This window comes from Megalobrama amblycephala, linkage group LG21 (assembly GCF_018812025.1).
Source record: "Megalobrama amblycephala isolate DHTTF-2021 linkage group LG21, ASM1881202v1, whole genome shotgun sequence".
Taxonomy (NCBI): Eukaryota; Metazoa; Chordata; class Actinopteri; order Cypriniformes; family Xenocyprididae; genus Megalobrama; species Megalobrama amblycephala.
In genome coordinates, this window is record NC_063064.1 from 30,237,436 (window position 1) to 30,252,089 (window position 14,654).

Below are 14,654 nucleotides of genomic sequence, written 5' to 3' on the forward strand. Positions count from 1 at the left end.
TGAGGTGCGAGAGGTTGTCAAGCTAAATGCTTTCTCAATGCTCCCATCTTACGAGGTGGCCTTTTCGGTGACACTGTCGAGGACTGAGCCCAGCGGTTCTCCTCAGTTAGTAGCGGATCGGGGAGCTTCCCATGACAAACCATTGAGTTCCTCTTGGGCCGCCCCTCGGTCTGCTCGTCGCCAAGGGTGTCGTCCCCTGCAAGAAACTCTGGCCCAGCAGGCTCTGCTGTGTCCATTGCGGGGAGATGACGCCTCCCGTCTCTGCAGCTGTTAAGTGGTTGGTGAGAATCACCCCTGAGACGGGCGACCCAGAAATGGGTGGGGCTGCTCTTCCACCCCTGGAGGAGGGCCGGGTGGTAAATCCTTTTATTGGGTTTGTTTCTGTTCCGCCACTGACCCAAGAGGCAGTGGTACCCAAAATTAAAAGAGCAGTTCCTCCATTTCCAGGTCTGAAGAGGGTTTGGAGAGCAGTGGGAGGAGAAAAACCTCACCACTCTCATCCCCCTCTTCTGTCGCCAGCGGACAGCAGCGAGCAGCGGGCAGCCAAAGCCTCGACTGCTCCCTCTGTCCATCCGTGGAACCAGGTAAGTGTTGCCTAGCACACTGTGACGCCGCTTCGGGCCGCCTCACAAAGAGAGCCCCCCGAGCCGCGTCCCTGTGTTCCACCTCGCTGCCCCGCTGCGGGTACGCCGGTGGTCTCTTTGGTCCCGCTTGTACGGTCTCTGCGAGCCCGGTTAGCGCTCCCCAGTCCGTCTCGCTGGCTCATTGGGACCATCAGGCTCGGCTATGCGATTCAGTTCGCCCGGCATCCCCCCCAAGTTCAGGGACGTCCTCTTCACTACAGTGAAAGATGTCGTTGCCCCTGTCTTGCGTGCGGAGATCGCAGTCCTACTGGCGGAGGACGCGATGGAGCCGGCCCCTCCAGCCGATATGAGGTCAGGGTTCTACAGTCCCTACTTCATTGTACCCAAAAAGAGCAGTGGGTTATGACCGATCTTGGACCTGCGAGTTTTGAATCGGAGCCTGTACAAGCTACCGTTCAAAATGCTGACGCAGAAGCGCATTTTTGAGTGCATCCGTCCCCGAGATTGGTTTGCAGCGATCGACCTGAAGGACGCGTACTTCCATGTCTCGTTTCTTCCGCAACACAGGCCATTCCTGCGCTTTGCGTTCGAAGGTCGAGCATATCAGTACAGAGTCCTACCCTTCGGGCTGGCCCTGTCTCCCCGCGTCTTTACGAAAGTCGTAGGGGGAGCCCTTGTTCCCATGAGAGAACAGGGTGTTCGCATTCTCAACTACCTCGACTGGCTCATTCTAGCACAGTCCCGGGGTTAGTTGTGCGAACACAAGGATTTGGTGCTCAGACACCTCAGCCAGTTGGGTCTTCAGGTCAACTGGGAAAAGAGCAAACTCTCCCCTGTGCAGAGGATCTCTTTTCTCGGTATGGAGCTGGATTCGGTCGAACAGATAGCACGCCTCACAGAGGAACGTGCTCAGTCGGTGTTGAACTGCCTGAATACGTTCAATGGCAGGACAGCGGTCCCACTGAAATTCTTTCAGAGGCTCCTGGGGCATATGGCGGCCGCGGCGGCAGTAACCCCGCTTGGTCTGCTTCATATGAGACTGCTTCAACACTGGCTTCACGGCCGAGTCCCGAGATGGGCGTGGCAACGCGGCACGTTCCGGGTGCTAATCACTCAGGAGTGCCGCCAAGCCTTCAGTCCGTGGTCGGACCCTTTGTTCTCCGGGCAGGAGTGCCCCTAGAACAAGTGTCCCGGCATGCTGTGGTATTCACAGATGCTCCTGCCACCGGCTGGGGTGCCACGTACAACGGGCATGCAGTGTCAGGGGTTTGGACGGGACCCCATCTGCATTGGCACATCAATTGCCTCGAGTTGCTAGCAGTACGTCTTGCTCTGAGCCGCCTCAAAGGGCCGCTACGGGGCAAGCATGTACTGGTCCGTACGGACAACACTGCGACCGTTGCGTACATCAACCATCAAGGTGGTCTACGCTCCCGTCGCATGTCGCAACTCGCCCCCCATCTCCTCCTCTGGAGTCAGAAGCGTCTGAGGTCGCTTCATGCCATTCTTGTCCCTGGTGTGCTCAGCCATGTGGCCGACGAGCTATCACGAGCTGAGCTGCCAGGAGAGTGGCGACTCCACCCCCAGGTGGTCCAGCTGATCTGGAGAGAGTTTGGAGAGGCTCAGGTAGACCTGTTTGCCTCACCGGAAACCTCCCACTGCCAGTTGTTTTACCCCCTGTCCGAGGGAACACTCGGGACAGACGCACTGGCACTCAGCTGGCCCCGGGGCCTTCGCAAATATGCGTTTCCCCCAGTGAGCCTACTTGCACAGACCCTGTGCAAAGTCAGGGAGGACGAGGAGCAGGTCCTCTTAGTTGCGCCCTATTGGCCCGACCAGACCTGGTTCCCAGAACTTTCACTCCTTGCGACAGCCCTCCCTGGCCCATTCCTCTGAGGAAGGACCTTCTTCTCAGAGACGGGGCACTCTTTGGCACCCGCATCCAGACCTCTGGAAACTCCATGTCTGGTCCCTGGACGGGACGCGGAGGTTCTAGGTGACTTACCCCCTGAGGTACTTAACACCATCACTTCGGCACTTGCACTGTCTACGAGACGTGCTTACGCCTCGAAGTGGAACCTGTTCGTCGAGTGGTGCTCTTCTCGCCGAGAAGACCCCCGAGGATGCTCGATCGGAGTCGTGCTTTCCTTCTTGCAGCAAGGGTTGGAGCGTAGGCTGTCCCCCTCCACCCTCAAAGTCCATACTGCTGCTATCTCCGCTTACCACGACCACATAGATGGCAAATCTGTTGGTCAGCACGACCTGGTCGTCAGGTTCCTTAGGGGGGCGAGACGGTTAAATCCTCCTCGTCCCCCCTCCATACCCTCTTGGGACCTCACTCTGGTGCTAAGAGCACTTCAGATTGCTCCCTTTGAGCCTTTGCAATCGGCAGACTTAAAGATTCTGTCTATGAAGACTTTGCTGCTGGTTGCATTGGCCTCCATCAAGAGGGTAGGGGACCTGCAGTCATTTTCGGTCGACGTATCGTGCCTGGAGTTCGGGCCGGGTGATAGCCACGTGGTACTAAGACCCCGGCCTGGCTATGTGCCCAAGGTTCCTACCATTCCCTTCAGGGACCAGGTGGTGAGCCTGCAAGCGCTGCCCTCGGAGGAGGCAGACCCAGCCCTGGCTTTGCTCTGTCCAGTTCGCGCTTTGCGACAGTACATAGACAGAACCAAAGCCTCAGGACCTCAGACCAGCTCTTTGTCTGTTATGGAGGCCAGCAGAAGGGAAAGGCTGTCTCCAAGCAGAGGATGGCCCACTGGATAGTGGATGCCATCGCCCTGGCTTACCAAGCTCAGGGCGTGCCCTGCCCGCTCAGGTTGCATGCTCACTCCACGAGAGGTGTTGCATCCTCCTGGGCGCTGGCTCGTGGCGCCTCACTGACAGACATTTGTAGAGCTGCGGGCTGGGCGACACCTACACGTTCGCTAGATACTATAGCCTTCGTGTCCAGCCGGTCTCCTCCCGTGTTCTCGCCACAGGTCAGAGGCACGGAGAGGCCCCGGCTTAGTGTCGGCTTGCTGCGCTACATGCGCTTCTTTTCTCCAGAGAGTCCCTACAAGGCAGACCCTGTCGAGTCCTCCGATATCCCTTCGGCAGCCGACGTGGTGGAGCGTCTGGCGCCAGGCCTATACTCCGTTGTATCCTTGAGAACCGGGTTTAGGCTGGGTTCCATATGTGTGACCCTACGGGGATCCCATATGGTTGGTTCCACGGTTGCTCCTAAACGAAGCCCGTGTCTTTCCCTCTGGGAGAACCTACCCTTCATCGGGTTGGAGTCACCCCAGCTCTTCCATATGTAGCACAGCCCTACAGGGTTAGTCCATATGTACTTCTCCACATAACTCCTTCGGGGAAGGATGTGGCTTCCGCAGCGTTCCTTTCCCAGCGAAAGGGTACGCTTTCCCAGCGTTATCCAAAAGTCTCACTGAATGGGTTTTGGGGAACAGCAGTGATCGACTCTCTCTGTGTTAGCCCTGTCCCACCATCCTCAGGCAAGGGGGTTCAGGTGGCTTACTACAGAGCGCTGGAAGGGGGCAGCTCCTGTGGCGCTTTGGTAGGGATTCCTATTCGTCGGTCTGTCCGACGTACGTCGAACGTGACCGACTGAATGGGAACGTCTCGGTTACAAAGGTAACCCTCGTTCCCTGAAGGAGGGAACGGAGACGTACGTCCCGTCGCCACAGTCGCTGTACCCCGCTGATGCTGCTGCCTATCCGGTTCGGCTCCTCAGCGAAAACCTGAAGATGCAACGCACCTGCTGCTCATTATATACCCGCGCTGCGAGGCGAGCAGCTGATGCATATGATTGCATGCCAATGTGCATTGGCTCGTTTTAGTTACACTCGAAGTAGATTGGCCTCTCTAGCGAGATTCCTATTCGTCGGTCTGTCCGACGTACGTCTCCGTTCCCTCCTTCAGGGAACGAGGGTTACCTTTGTAACCGAGACGTTTTCTATATGTTTATAGTTTTTAATCAGTATTTGTTTTACTAAATAACAAAGCTCTTTTTCCAATCTTTTTAATAATGCCAACCTATCAGTATTCTGGTGAAAGTTGGAGGAATAGAGCACAATGATGGAATGATGGAGGTCACTCCCTTGACCTCTGACCTCTGACCTCTGACCCCTGGTCTCTTTGTTCAGATCTATTGTCTCTCTGGGGGTTTGTTTCTCACCCACTCATTCTCTCAATTGAATTAAACAACAATAGATGTTAGTCTACTGCACATCACATTCATATGCACTTTAAGTAAACTTTGTTTCAGTATTTATCAAGCATTAGTAGCCTCTAAAAATATTTGAACACTTAAGTCACACTGTTAGATACAGACAATGTCGATATTTTGCAATCTCATTCACACATTAAGTGTGACTTCATGTGACTTATGAGACATCTTAGAAAAGACATGAAACCACATATCTGAGTTGAGTTGAGTTTATTTTTCTTTCCATATGGAAAATATTTCTCATACACATGACTTTCAATGTAGAAAGCATTTGTTTCAATTCACGCTGCTTCATTAAACTGAAGCTCTGAGCAGAGAGATGCTCTCTAGAGGACAACACAAATGTCTAAAGATATGAACATAACCCATATCAGCTGAACATAGACAGCAGATTTACAATAACGTAAATACAGTTAACATATACAGCAGTATATAGAGTGTGCATCTATAGATGAAGATCTATATGCATTAAAGAGTTTTACATTAACCCTCATGGAGGGATTGCACATTCTTTTTAGAATTACAAAAATGAAGTTTCATTTATTAAAACTCCTCATAGAGGAAAGTAACATACTGATACAGTTCAGAACAACAAATATGATCAAATATGAGCAGAAAGTTTCAACATGAAACCAAAATAAAGCTGATTTGACTTTATAGTCACATAATGCATCACCTCAAAGGTGAAAATTACATCCAAAGGATGTGAAAAATGCAGTTTAATGCACTTTTATACTAATTAGTATAGTGACATCATGGTATTTTGCAATACAAGTTATTTTTCAAACTTTTAAAGGACATTTCATCTCATCAAGATGCATTTAATGTAAAAGTCAATGTTGTCTAATATAGACGTCAGTATATGATCCCATCAGGAACTCTTGACATGAAGTCTTCATAGAAGATTGAATCATCAGAGCACTTTGCAGTACAAATATCTCTTCCAAACTGGAACTCATGAAACACTTTTTCTCAAAAAGAGAAGCTTAAACGAGACGTTCAGTATGTGCTGCTGGTTGCTGTAAGGCTCGGGGCCTCCAGATGGCGCTCTTGTTGACCTTCATCTCTTTGCTGAAGGTGTTCTGGTCTGGGCGGCTCAGCCGAGACTGTTCTGATCACATGATTTCTGCAGCTTCTGGAATCTCATCTTTGGACAAGAAGTGCACCATCTCACGGACACACCTGGAGAAGCCTTGATTGACAGCATGTCAACTGGAAGTTGAGCGTCATCATCTCCAGGATATCTGCTTTCTCCAGCTTGGAATCAGGCTGCTGCTGCTTGAGGAACTCTGGAGCCAGAAGACACTTGAGCTGCTCGATGCTGCTGTTGAGACCTTCATCTTCTCCACTATTGGCTTTCTCAGCTGCAAATCAAGACAGAAAAGCATGAGGAAAGCGGCCTTCAGATTGAGAAGAGGCGTGAAAGCTGCTGCAGTCATGTTGCTGTGAGTAGGATCATGTGAATGTACCTTGTTGTTGAGAGGGAGATGCTCCTTTGAGATGATTGGAGGTGTCATGTCTGGATCTCTGTGCTGTAGATCTCTCTGTGCAGAGCGAGTCTGATTTGCACTGGCTGCAGCTCCTCCATTTATACTCCCAAATCTCCATATGAATGTGTGAGGCTTGAGCTTGTTGGAGTTTCTCACAGTTTGGAGCCAATGGAAGAGCTCAAACAGACAATGAGGGATGTGGGCCGCCACATGCTCCATGATCCTCTATCAGGAGCTCAAAGCCCGTGTCTCAGGGGAGAATCTGGGAAAGTGCTGACCTGTAGAGAGCTCATGTTCACATCAGTGTCTCTGAAGCACACGCTCATCATTAGAAACACGTGGCGTCAGAGACACCTGCATCATCTCATTCCTCATATGCTGATTTCAACATCACATCATTCCTGCACATCTCATCTGAATTACTGTGGAACAGTGCAGTCCAAAGTTTAATATCAAACTAGAATATTATTATAATACATACTGTGTATTAAACAGCATAATCAATTAGATCAAGTCAAATCATACTTTATTAATGGAGTGCCTTTAAAAACAGCAGAAGAATACTGAATAATGAAATACAATATTACATCAATAAAGACCAAACCTTTTTTTCGAGTTGTTACAGCATTGTTAGACACAAATGGATTTATATATGTGCATAAAGTTCAACATTTCAAGTCTTTCCACAGAAGTAAGTGCAGATATTTAGAGTCCTAATTTCTGATCTTCATCATTCTCATTGCTGCAGTGACGTCACCCTCATGCTGGAGTCCAGATGAAGCAGATGTGTGTGTGTTTGTGCTGGTCAGTGTGAGTAGATCTCATGTGAGGTTCCCACACTGACTCTCTTCTTCACATCAATGGAGCACAAAAGCATCAGAGTCCTGAATGGAGCATTAGTGACGCCGAAGACTCTGTTCTTCCTGACGTCACCAACCATCTGGAGGGAAACGACTGGAGTCAGTAAGTTATCAAACACTTTCTGATCACAATTATTCTCATGCAAATATGCAATTTTCCTGCATATTAAATTTATTTTGGAAAACAGCACTTTTTATTAGCTTTTTTTGTTGTTGCATCAAATAAGATTTTAGTTGCATTTGTGAGACATGTTTGTGTTTCGATGACAAAAGTCTCTTAAGTTCCTGATGCAAAAGGTCATTGTAAAAGTTCATGATGCGTAAAGGAAAATAAACAGGGATAGTGCTGGATTCTGCTCACACTGCTGATGACATCATCAATGACATCATCAAACCACCTTGTCAAGCTGGTGCATGTGTGTAAATATCCATAAGTGTGTCGACTCCCTCGTGTGTGTCAAATATTGAGGTTTGTCGGGGTTTAGGATGCTGATGACGCTAGAACTGTGACTCTGTTCTCCAGAGTTTCCCACACGGACACACAAACACAACAATAGAAGTGTGTCTATTCACATGATAATGAGTCTTAATGCAGGACAGATTCCCTGCGAGCTTTCTCACGCCTCTGCTGATCAATACTTGTTGAAATAAACATGAATATTTACATGAATTAGAAGACTATTAAAATCAAGCATTAATATTAACAACACCAGTAAATTTGATGAGATCAGTGATCTAATCTTCATGAGATATATTTTCAAATCAGATGTATGAACATACATTTATATCATTTGTGGACAAAATAAACCCCAACACTGAGCGAACACACAATATATAAATACATCTACAGGAAATGTTGATTCAAAACAATATTCCAATAATATTAATGAAATCCCTGAGATTATTTTCACTAGATCCAACAGTTACAATGAAAATATCATGATTATTGGTTACATATGATAAGAAGACACAAATCACATTCATTTTCATATTTAACATCACAACAGACATTTAAATCACTCAGTTTATGGTGTCCAAATATGACAAAATATATGAATTATTATTTATGCTAATAAATATTTTATAGAAATACACATAGATGTATTAAATTACATATACATGTGAATATAAATGAAAGATTATTTAGACAAGCATATTAGAGAGTAGTAATACTCCAAACTCAAGTTTGGTCTGCATTTGATGATGTTGTATTGTGTCATGAAAAAAAACGAAAAAAAAAACAAAACATTTTTTTCAAGTGAAGTGAACTTTATATAACCCTTGCTCAGTAGGGAGCAGTGAACACCGTGTAGGGAGCATATGAATTGGAACGCAGGTTTAGGAATCAGACCGCTGGATGGCGCTATTGACCAAACAGAATCAAGTATTACAGTAATTGTTGTAATTTTAAGGTGTTATAAGAATTTTACTTTTTATAATAATTGTTTTGTGTTTGTTTCATATTTTATGTTCTTTTTATGTCTGTTTTTTCTGCATATATACATAAGAAAAAACAAAATGCAGAGACAGAAATAAGGTCAACTGATTTATTGTCATGAATATTTGTTTTGTCATTGAGGAAATGACATCATTGAGTGATAATATATCACAACATGTGTTTGGAGAATCTCCAAGATACATTTATGCTCTTAATAGAGCAGAGTTTATACACCATAAAACAGTCTTTTCAAAAGACACCAACATATTCAACAATGAACAATCAGCGTTTCTGATTAAACAGACATTTCTCAGCTTGAGAAGAAAGATCATTAGAGATCACTGTTTTCAGAATGGTCACATGGTGACTGTAAAATCTCAAAAGTACAATATCAAACATGACAGAACTTTAACAATCACAGAATCTTTCAAAGAATGAAAAAGATTTCTGAGAGGTAAAATAAAAATAGTAAAACATGCTTTTAAAAAAGCAAATTCAGATTTCAAATATTAAGAAATGTAATAAATAAATCACAGATTGATTCATAGAAAATCTTCACTGAAGACAAAAATTAGTATTTAACAATGCATTAAAAAATTTCCCCAAAACAGGAAAAACACCACGTCAAATATATTGTATGTGGTCAAATATCAAAGTTAAAATGTAAAAATCCAACATATAAGATATTTGATCAAGACATTCAGAGAATGCTATTAGATAAATTCAATTTAGTTTCAATATAGTCCTGAAACAGGACAATAATAAAAGTAAAGAAAGTGTCTCATCACATGAAGAATGTAAAAGTCAGTGTTGTCTAATATAGACGTCAGTATATATTCCATCAGAGAAAGAGATAAAATATAAATCATAAAGTCTCTCTATGAAGATCATCCCAATTTGAGACACTTCATATAAACCGCACATAATGGAGCAAGATTCTTGTCATCACATTAATATCAAGAAATTATAACATTTCATATTTGACTCTTGATCAGCTTGTAGAACGAAGCTTGAGTATGATCAGATTATAAATGTCCTTTAAAATAATAAAGGGAAGTTGTTCTTCACATCTCATCAAGATGCATTTAATGTAAAAGTCAATGTTGTCTAATATAGACGTCAGTTTATGATCCCATCAGGAACTCTTGACATGAAGTCTTCATAGAAGATTGAATCATCAGAGCACTTTGCAGTACAAATATCTCTTCCAAACTGGAACTCATGAAACACTTTTTCTCAAAAAGAGAAGCTTAAACGAGTCCACTGAGTCTAGTGTAGATGTTCAGTATGTGCTGCTGTTTGCTGTAAGGCTCAAGGCCTCCAGATGGCGCTCTTGTTGTCCTTCATCTCTTTGCTGAAGGTGTTCTGGTCTGGGCGGCTCAGCCGAGACTGTTCTGATCACATGATGTCTGCAGTTTCTGGAATCTCATCTTTGGACAAGAAGTGCACCATCTCACGGACACACCTGGAGAAGCCTTGATTGACAGCATGTGAACTGGAAGTTGAGCGTCATCATCTCCAGGATATCTGCTTTCTCCAGCTTGGAATCAGGCTGCTGCTGCTTGAGGAACTCTGGAGCCAGAAGACACTTGAGCTGCTCGATGCTGCTGTCGAGACCTTCATCTTCTCCACTATTGGCTTTCTCAGCTGCAAATCAAGACAAAAAAGCATGAGGAACGTGGCCTTCAAATTGAGTTTAGGCGTGAAAGCTGCTGCAGTCATGTTGCTGTGAGTAGGATCATGTGAATGTACCTTGTTGTTGAGAGGGAGATGCTCCTTTGAGATGATTGGAGGTGTCATGTCTGGATCTCTGTGCTGTAGATCTCTCTGTGCAGAGCGAGTCTGATTTGCACTGGCTGCAGCTCCTCCATTTATACTCCCAAATCTCCATATGAATGTGTGAGGCTTGAGCTTGTTGGAGTTTCTCACAGTTTGGAGCCAATGGAAGAGCTCAAACAGACAATGAGGGATGTGGGCCGCCACATGCTCGACGCTCAATGAACACGCAGCTGCTTTCCAACAGATCTTTATTCTGGCTGCTGGAGTCACAGAGACACACGGATTCACACACTTCTGTATTCATCACATTAAATCACTCACACAATAGAAGTGTGTCCTTCTCACAGGAGGAACTCGCTTCCCAAAGACTGAATCATCTGTGCTGATTTTATAGCTAAACTGCTGCAATTGGGGGAAAAATACAAGAAATAATAATATAAGAATATACAAAATTTGAAAGAGAGACTGATTTCTTTTTACTGAAGTCCAAGATTTAAGGGTGATCCAAAGTTTGTATAACTAACTATATTTTTCTTTAAATTGACACGGATTAAAAAATTTTAAACATTTTGCACAGAAGTCATTTTGAAGTGAACTGGAGTGACGTGGGAAACACTTGCACATCAAAACTACTTAGAGTTTAAATCCCTGGGGTTTTATTAGTATTTGTCCATCTCATTATCATGTGAATAGACACACTTCTATTGTTGTGTTTGTGTGTCCGTGTGGGAAACTCTGGAGAACAGAGTCACAGTTCTAGCGTCATCAGCATCCTAAACCCCGACAAACCTCAATATTTGACACACACGAGGGAGTCGACACACTTATGGATATTTACACACATGCACCAGCTTGACAAGGTGGTTTGATGATGTCACTGATGATGTCATCAGCAGTGTGAGCAGAATCCAGCACTATCCCTGTTTATTTTCCTTTACGCATCATGAACTTTTACAATGGCCTTTTGCATCAGGAACTTAAGAGACTTTTGTCATCGAAACACAAACATGTCTCACAATTATTATTGCTTAATTTGATGCTGAAAAAGCAAATAAAAAGTGCTGTTTTCCATAATAAACTTTATATGCAGGAAAATTGCATATTTGCATGAGAATAATTGTGATCAGAAAGTGTCTGATAACTTACTGACTCCAGTCGTTTCCCTCCAGATGGTTGGTGACGTCAGGAAGAACAGAGTCTTCAGCGTCACTAATGCTCCATTCAGGACTCTGATGCTTTTGTGCTCCATTGATGTGAAGAAGAGAGTCAGTGTGGGAACCTCACATGAGATCTACTCACACTGACCAGCACAAACACACACACATCTGCTTCATCTGGACTCTGAGACAATGGAGACAATGAAGTCTGAATTCCACTGCACAACTCTAAAGCTTTAGACAGAAACACATTCATCTAGAAATACACATTTTATGAAATCAGACCTTTCATATAAACTGCAAAATCTCTGTTTTATATCATTAGGCTGTTTGTATGACAAAAACTAAAGGCCAATCTCAGTGAATCCATGAACCTGTGTGTATTTCTTAAGGGTACCTGACTTCCAATCAGTTTTAAAATATATACATTTTTAATGGCACGTTTGTATAATAAAAATGAAGAAAAGTAGTTATTGGCCTGATCAGCTATAAATCTTCCATAAAACACACAAAACAAAACAGATTATACAGAAACCTCGTGTTTAATGGTATTTGACGATTTGTAGTTTGCATTTAATAGATACACTTTTAAGAAAACATTTGCTATTGATTTGTAAAAGGTGTCTTTTATGCATGTTTGGGTTGATTTCCATTGCATTTACACCGTAGGTGTCATGTTTCAAATGCGGCAAGTTTGAAAAAATTCATAATTTTGCCGAACATTTGGTTTTGAAATCATATACACACATAACATGCAAAAAATATATTTAATGTTACATATGATTAGTATTAACGATTCTTATATTTGTAATCAAACACCAAAACTTGTATTGTGAAGACATTAATATGAGTCTTTCTTTATGAATCTTCCTTTTCTTTATTTGCATGATTCTTCTGTAACATTTGAACTCCATTCGCTCTCAGACTTGATAAAGCAAAACGTGAAATGAACATCTGACATCTGTGACATTTCATGAGTTCAATCAGAGTAAACAGATTAAGCTTGGTCTTGAATCAAAATGATCTTGACCTCTATTGTGAACTCTGTAGACACAGACTGCACTGAAGAGTGTTGTTGTGTTAAAATGTGTAATTGGAGAATGAATTAATCAAATAAGAGACTGAAATGTAAAGTGTAGTAAATCACTTTTTTATTTTGGACAGAATTGTCCATTTGTATGGCTTGAAATCATCATCATCAGAATAATCAGATATTTGTTGAATCACAATACTTATAGAACAACATTCCTCCAGTTAAAGGAGTTTTGGGTTCAAATCTCTTCATGCAAGCATAAAGTACATTTATTCACAGTGATAAACATTAAAATATATTGCAGTGTAACTGCCAATAATAATGCATATAATGCATAAAGCTGAACATTTGCAAAAACAAAAATATAAAAATATTCTTTTGAGCAAGAAATATAAAAAATAAAGATATAAAAGTTGCATTAAGGCATTATAGTGAGAGTTTTTCAGATATCTTAAACTTAAATCGTTTGTGTGAAGAGTTTTCAGGTGATGTTCATTCTTCAGAGCACAACGCTGCTACATCCTCTGCGTGATCCGGGAAAAGACGCAGGATGTCACGGGAATATTTGGAGTAGCCGTCGTGGGAAAGTAAAACTCGTTTCAGGGTGATGAAAGACACGGCCCTCTCCAGAAGATCTGAGGTGTGGATGCTGTTCTGAAGATACTCTCCAAGAGCAGATTTGAGCTTCTCCAAACTGCTGCCACACTTTCTTTCCAAACATGTAAGAACGCATCTGAAAACAACAACACAGTCACTTTAGTTCATAAAGTATTAAAACTCAATGAAATACTAGATGAGGCTTTAGTTTTTATCGCATCCATGAGTTTCTGAAGTTCTCACCTTGCATGTTGAACATGTTGAGTCTTGATGCTGCTCTGGAAAGACACGTCCATGTAGGTCGCCATGACTGTGTTGAAGTTCAAGCTCAGTTTGGACTGAAGTGTCTTTGCTGTGAAATGTCGTCTCTTGATCTTTCATTTATACTCACACCTCACTCCTCTCAGCCAATCAGAAGCCTCAGAATTCTGAACAATACTGCGTTGAAGAGTGAATCGGTGGGATGTTCTCCTCACTGCCATCTGCCAGTAAGGTCACTCATATTCATCTTTATGATTGTGGGGATGCAGGACATTTCAGGTTCCCACAAGATGTTCAACTCCAAACGTGAAAGTCAGAGAAGACTGTTAGATTACTGAATGACAAGAGTTCTTCAATTTCAGCTACTGGAAATAAATGCAGAGAACACACACACAAACACTGAATAAATAAAAATTATTATAATATATATATATATATATATATATATATATATATATATATATATATATATATATATATATATATATACACATAATTTTGTGGGGTCAGAGGACAAAATTAATGGATTGGACTTATGTAAAAATATAAAATAAATTAAACCTATTATATTCTACGGCTATTCTATATATAACTACTGTTATAAATAATTGTTATGGTTGCCATAGAATAGCCTAGGTTGTCTAAAATATCACACTGAAATAATCTCAGTATTACATTCTGATGGTCTCTGAACTCATGAAACCTGTCGTCGAGTTCCTCCTGTGAGAAGGACACACTTCTATTGTGTGAGTGATTTAATGTGATGAATACAGAAGTGTGTGAATCCGTGTGTCTCTGTGACTCCAGCAGCCAGAATAAAGATCTGTTGGAAAGCAGCTGCGTGTTCATTGAGCGTCGAGCATGTGGCGGCCCACATCCCTCACTGCATTGTACCATTTTTACTGGAGGAAAATTGTATAGTAGGCTATACTTGCACCACTTAAAAAAAAAAAATGTTCTAACGACGTTGTACTAATGTTCCCATACAGTTATGACAACATTATTTCTGAATGTTCTTTGAAGTATCCTTTTTTTTTTTATGTTTTAACATTTTTTCTTGATTATGCAAATGTTGAGGGAACATTCCATTTGATCATTTTGCATTTTAACATTTTTAGAACATTAGTTTTGAATGTTCTCTGAACATTCTAAATCAAGTAGTAACATTTAACATTTCCTGAAAAAACTATATACACACTACTAGTCAAAAGTTTGGAAACATTA

At 42.8% G+C, this 14,654-nt stretch overlaps 1 pseudogene; it reads right to left on the reverse strand.

The window, feature by feature from the left end:
• Window positions 1-8,698: 8,698 nt before the first annotated feature.
• LOC125256775 lies at window positions 8,699-10,445 on the reverse strand (annotated as a pseudogene).
• Window positions 10,446-14,654: the final 4,209 nt, after the last annotated feature.